Below are 6,000 nucleotides of genomic sequence, written 5' to 3'. Positions count from 1 at the left end.
TGCTCTGCAGAGAATACAGAAATATTCCGTATTACGGGTGTCTTTAATTCCTGGCACCGTTCCAGTAAATCCCTCACCATCCCGTCCAAAACCAGGAGTTCCATCCTAGAGTGAGGAGTCCAGAACCAGATACAAAAATCCAGTTAGAGCCAGCAAGCGTGTATAAAGATTCAACACTGATTTCCTTATTATTGTGCTTTAGATTTCATTTGTAAACCTCAGGTTTGTGTCTGATTTGACCTAATCTCAAATAATACCGAGGCAGCCTATAGAGAAGAAGTCAACACCCTGACACAGGGATGTCAAGAAAGCAACCTTTCCCTCAATGTCCCAAAAAGAATGGAGCTGCTTGTGGACTACAGGAGGAATGGAGACAGGCTCACCCCTATAGACATCAATGGATCTGGGGTTGAGAGGGCAAACAGCCTTAAATTCCTCAGCATACAGATCACCGAGGATCTCGCATTGTCTGTACGTACTGGTTGTTTGGTGATAAAAGCACAACAGATGGCTGTAGAAGTTTGGTATGGGCCCCCAGATGCAAAGGTCTTTCTAGAGGGGCACAGTTGAGAGCATCCTGACAGGCTGCATCACTTTTTTTTAGCGTGTCGCACCAGACAGTCAGCCATTCTTGCCTGGCGCGTGGTGTCAGGATTGGTCTCCTTTCGAATTAACCGGGTCACAATATGAACGTTCCTGACTCGACCCTTGTATTTTTTCCGAGGCCTAATGGCTAGCTCGACACTCAACCCGGCACGGATGGAAAGCGTGCTCGGGGGTGGTCCGAATTGGATTTGAACTCGGGAGCCTTCGCTCCGGAGTCCGGCGCTGACGCCATTGCGCCACCAGCCGGCCAGGCTGCATCACTGCCTGGTATGGGAACTGTACTTCCCTTAATTGCAGGAGTCTGTAGAGAGTGCTGTGGACAACCCAGCGCGTCTGGAGATATGAGCTTCCTACTGTTCAGGATATTTCGATATATGCCTCTCGGATTTTTGCACTACCTTACTTTCCATTTTTCTATTTTCTATTTATGATTTATAATTTAATTTTTAAATATTTACTAATTTTACTATTTTTAATATTTAATATTTGTAATCCAGGGAGCGAGAAGCGCCGAATCAAATATCGCTGTGATGATTGTACGTTCTAGTATCAATTGTTTGGCGACAATAAAGTATAAAGTATTTATAAAGAAAGGTACTTAAAAAGGGCCCAAAGGGTCATTAGAGACCCGAGTCACCCCAACCACAAACTGTTTCAGCTGCTACCATCTGTAATGTATTGTGTGAGTATTCGTAGAGTCAGAGTGCATATGACGTCAGGATGTGGAAAAGGTTTAAAAAATGGAAGTCTGGTGAATAAACGTTGGTTCTTCAACCTACAGCGGTGTCCGAGTCACATCAATATTACATGGTGTCAGAAGAAAACACGAAAAATGACAAGGAAGAGAAGACACGTAAAAGGTGTCACAGTTACAGCCACCGTCAAGTTTAAGCCCACAAGGTAATCTTGATGAAAACTGGAAAATATGGATCCAGAAGTTTGAGCTGTTTTGCACGGCTAGCGGCCTAGCTGAAAAAACGGAGAAAGTGCAATGTGCTACGTTTCTGCATGTGGCGGGAGAAGAGGCAATAAAGGTTTGCAACACGTTTGTCTTCCAAGATGATGAGCAAGAAAAAATTGAAGTGTTGGAAAAAAAAAGTTTCAAGGTTACTGCGAACCGAGAAAAAACTTACCGTTCATCCGACACCGGTTTTTCACGAGGGCTCAAGGTCCGACGGAGACCATAGACGCCTACGTAACAGATTTAAAGAGCAAGGCAAAAGACGTTTGGATAACTGCATGATTCTTTAATACGTGACAGGATTGTATGCGGCATACGAGATGATCAAGTGAGAGGCAGGCTATTGAGAGAGGCAGATCTTACATTAGAAAAGGCGATTGATGTTTGCCGTGCCAGCGAGATCACGTCAAGTCAGGTTAAAGTGCTTAATGAAGAGATTGAAGTGCACAAAGTAAAAACTGTGAAAACTAACAAGAGTAGGACAAAGCCAGCTCCACAGGATGATCAAAAGGAAGTTAATTGCAACAGGTGTGGTTATAAACATGGATACAGAAAATGTCCAGCCTTTGGTCAGACATGCAAGTTATGCCAGAAAAGAAATCACTTTGCAAAGATGTGCAAATCGAAGGAGCACACAAGGAAAATGCATGCTGTGGAACAGAGTGAGGGCAACAGTGACATGTTCATTGGCACAGTTGAAGTGGAACAGGAGGTATGCATCAAGAATATTGACAATGCAGAGATGGAGGACGAAGATGATTGGACCCAAGATCTGATAATAAACAGGAGGAAAGTGACATTTAAGCTTGACACTGGGGCAAAGTGCAATGTAATGTCGGCAGAAACATTCAACTCACTGGACATCAGAGGAAGACTGGAAAAATCCACCTGCAAGCTTGTTGCATATTTCGGCCACAAGACGGCGCCACTGGGCAAAATAGCACCCACCTGTGTATACAAAGGTCAAAAATGCAAGATCGTGTTTGAAATAGTTCAGCAACATGTTTCAGCAATACTGGGCAAAGCAACATGCACAAAGCTAGGCCTGGTGAAGCGAATCTAAGGTGTTGAAAAAGAAAATGACATTCTCAAAGACTTTGATGACTTGTTTTCTGGATTAGGATGTTTACCAGGGAAACACCATATCAGGATTGATCCAACTATTGCACCAGTCCTGTATGCCCCGAGAAAGATTCCAGTAGCTCTCTGGGATCAAGTAGTGGGGGAGCTACACAGAATGGAACAGATGGGAGTCATAACAAGACAAATAGAACTGACCGACTGGGTGAATAGTATGGTGACAGTGGTCACAGAAAAAAAAGACCAGGATTTGCATGGATTCACAAGATCTCAACCAAGCCATCAAAAGAGAGCACTATCCGCTGCTCACGGTTGAAGAGGTTGTCTCCCGCATGCCTAATGCAAAATACTTTTCAGTATTAGACACAAATCAAGGCTTCTGGCAGATCAAGCTGGATGAAGAAAGTTCCAAATTATGCACTTTCAACATGCCCATAGGGAGATATCGTTTCCTGCGTCTACCCTTTGGGATTTCTTCTGCATCAGAGGTATTCCAGAGATCCGTGGCACAAATGATTGAAAGCCTGGACGGGGTGGTCAACATCACTGATGATTTGCTGATATGGGGTGATACAACTGAGGAACATGATCAGAGACTGAGGAAGCTCCTGGAGAGAGGACGTGAGTACAACCTAAAACTGAACAAAAGTAAATGTAAGATCAGGACTACAGAGATCAAATACATAGGTCATGTGCTCAGTGCTGATGGGTGAAAACCAGATGATGAAAAGGTCAGAGCTGTGGTACAGCTACCACCACCCAAAGACAAGCAGACAAGCATTGAGCTTCATGGGCATGATACAGTACCTTGCCAAATTCATTCCCAACTTATCAGAGGTCAGCGCTCCACTCTGAAAGCTACTAGAGAGCAACACTGAATGGCATTGGGAAGACAAACAAAAGAAAAGTTTTGACACATCGAAGCAGTTGGTTACCATTGCACCAGCGCTCAAGTTCTATGATGTCAATAAACCAGCGACGATGTCTGTGGATGCCAGTTCGGAAGGAATAGGAGCTGTTATACTGCAGGATGGGAGGCCTGTGGCGTATGGATCATGAGCACTTACGGACTGCCAATGCCGATATGCTTAAATCAAAAAGGAATTATTTCTGTAGCAACAGGCAAAATTTAAGGATGGTGTGTTGCCTCCCTGGTGCCGGGATCCAGGATGTCACGGACTGATTGCAGGGAGTCCTCAAGAGTGGAGGTGAACATCTGGAAGTGGTGGTGCATGTCGGCACAGATGACGTGGGGAAGAAGAGGAAAGACTTTCTGCAGCGTGACTTCGGAGAACTCAGAAGAAGGCTGAAAAGCAGGACTTCCAGGGTGGTTATCTCCGGTTTGCTTCCAGTTCCTCGTGCTGGAATGGGCAAGAACAGGGAGATAATGGATCTGAATGTGTGGCTGAGGAACTGGTGCAGGAAGCAAGGATTTACATTCTTGGACCACTGGAGTATGTTTCAGGGTAAGGATGAATTGTACAAAAGGGACGGGTTTCACCTTAATAAGCGGGGCACCAGCATTCTGGCAGGCAGGTTTGCCTCTGCAACATGGGTGTGTTTAAACTAAGTAGTGGGGGGGAGGGGACGAACTGGAAATATAAGGATGGAGATAAAGGGAAAGTGAGAATAAGAAAAGTTAAGAAAGACAGCAGAATCAACAGAGCAGAAAGCTCAAGAAGGGATTTAACAGTACGGCCAAGTGAAGTAGGAATTGATATGGGAGGTGAGGGGAGTAATGAATTAAAAGTATTGTATATGAATGCATGGAGTATAAGAAATAAAGTGGATGGGCTTGAGGCACAGTTGGAAATTGGTAAGTATGATGTTGTGGGAATAACAGAGACATGGCTTCAAGTGGACAGGGCCTGGGAAATGAATACTCAAGAGTATACATCCTATCGAAAGGACAGACTGATGGGCAGAGGGGGTGGGGTGGCTCTGTTGGTGAGGAATGATATTCAGTCCCTTGCGAGGGGGGACATAGAATCAGGAGACGTAGAGTCAGTATGGATAGAACTGAGAGATGCTAAGGGTAGAAAGACCCTAATGGGAGTTATCTATAGGCCCCCAAACAGTAGTCTGGATGTAGGGTGTAAGTTGAATCAAGAGTTAAAATTGGCATGTCGCAAACGTAATGCTACAGTTGTTATGGGGGATTTCAACATGCAGGTAGACTGGAGGAATCAGGTTGGTACTGGACCCCAAGAAAGAGAGTTTGTGGAGTCTGTCCGAGATGGATTCTTAGAACAGCTTGTACTGGAGCCGACCAGAGAGAAGGCAATTCCAGATTTAGTGTTGTGCAACGAAACAGATTTGATCAGGGACCCCGAGGTAAAGGAGCCATTAGGAGGTAGTGACCATAATATGATAAGTTTTAATCTACAATTTGAGAAGGAGAAGGGAAACTCGGAAGTGTCAGTATTACAGTTGAACAAAGGGAACTATGGTGCTATGAGGGAGAGCAGGCCAAAGTTCAATGGAACAATACCCTAGCAGGGATGACAGTGGAACAGCAGTGGACAGTGTTTCTGGGAATAATGCAGAAGGTGCAGGATCAGTTCATTCCAATGAGGAAGAAAGATCCTAAGGGTAGTAAGGGGAGGCCGTGGTTGACAAGGGAAGTAATGGACAGTATAAAAATAAAAGAGAAGTATAACATAGCAAAGACGAGTGGGAAGCCGGAGGATTGAGAAACTTCTAAAGAGCAACAGCAGGTAACTAAAAAGGCAATACGTGGAGAAAAATGAGGTACGAAGGTAAATGAGCCAAGAATATAAAGGAGGATAGTAAAAGCTTCTTTAGGTTATGTGAAAAGGAACAAAATAGTAAAGACCAAAATTGGGCCCTTCAAGACAAACGGGTGAATTTATTATGGGGAACAAGGAAATGGAAGACGAGTTGAACACGTACTTTGGATCTGTCTTCACTAGGTAAGACACAAACAATCTCCCAGATATAATAGTGGCCAAAGGACCTGGAGTAATGGATGAACTGAAGGAAATTTATATTAGGCAGGAAATGGTGTTGGATAGACTGTTGGGTCTGAAGGCTGATAAGTCCCCAGGACCTGATGGTCTGCATCCCAGGGTACTTAAGGAGGTGGCTTTAGAAATCGTGGACGCATTGGTAATCATTTTCCAATGTTCTATAGATTCAGGATCAGTTCCTGTGGATTGGAGGGTGGCTAATGTTGTCCCTCTCTTCAAGAAGGGAGGAAGAGAGAAAACAGGAAATTATAGACTGGTTAGCCTGACGTCGGTGGTGGGAAAGATGCTGGAGTCAATTGTAGCCCCCCTGGCCACCCTTAGGGTCGCTTGGCTCGCTGTCGTCTAGGGAAACAGCCTCGGCCC

This window comes from Mobula hypostoma, chromosome 5 (assembly GCF_963921235.1).
Source record: "Mobula hypostoma chromosome 5, sMobHyp1.1, whole genome shotgun sequence".
Taxonomy (NCBI): domain Eukaryota; kingdom Metazoa; phylum Chordata; class Chondrichthyes; order Myliobatiformes; family Myliobatidae; genus Mobula; species Mobula hypostoma.
Note: the sequence above shows the minus strand (reverse complement) of the source record.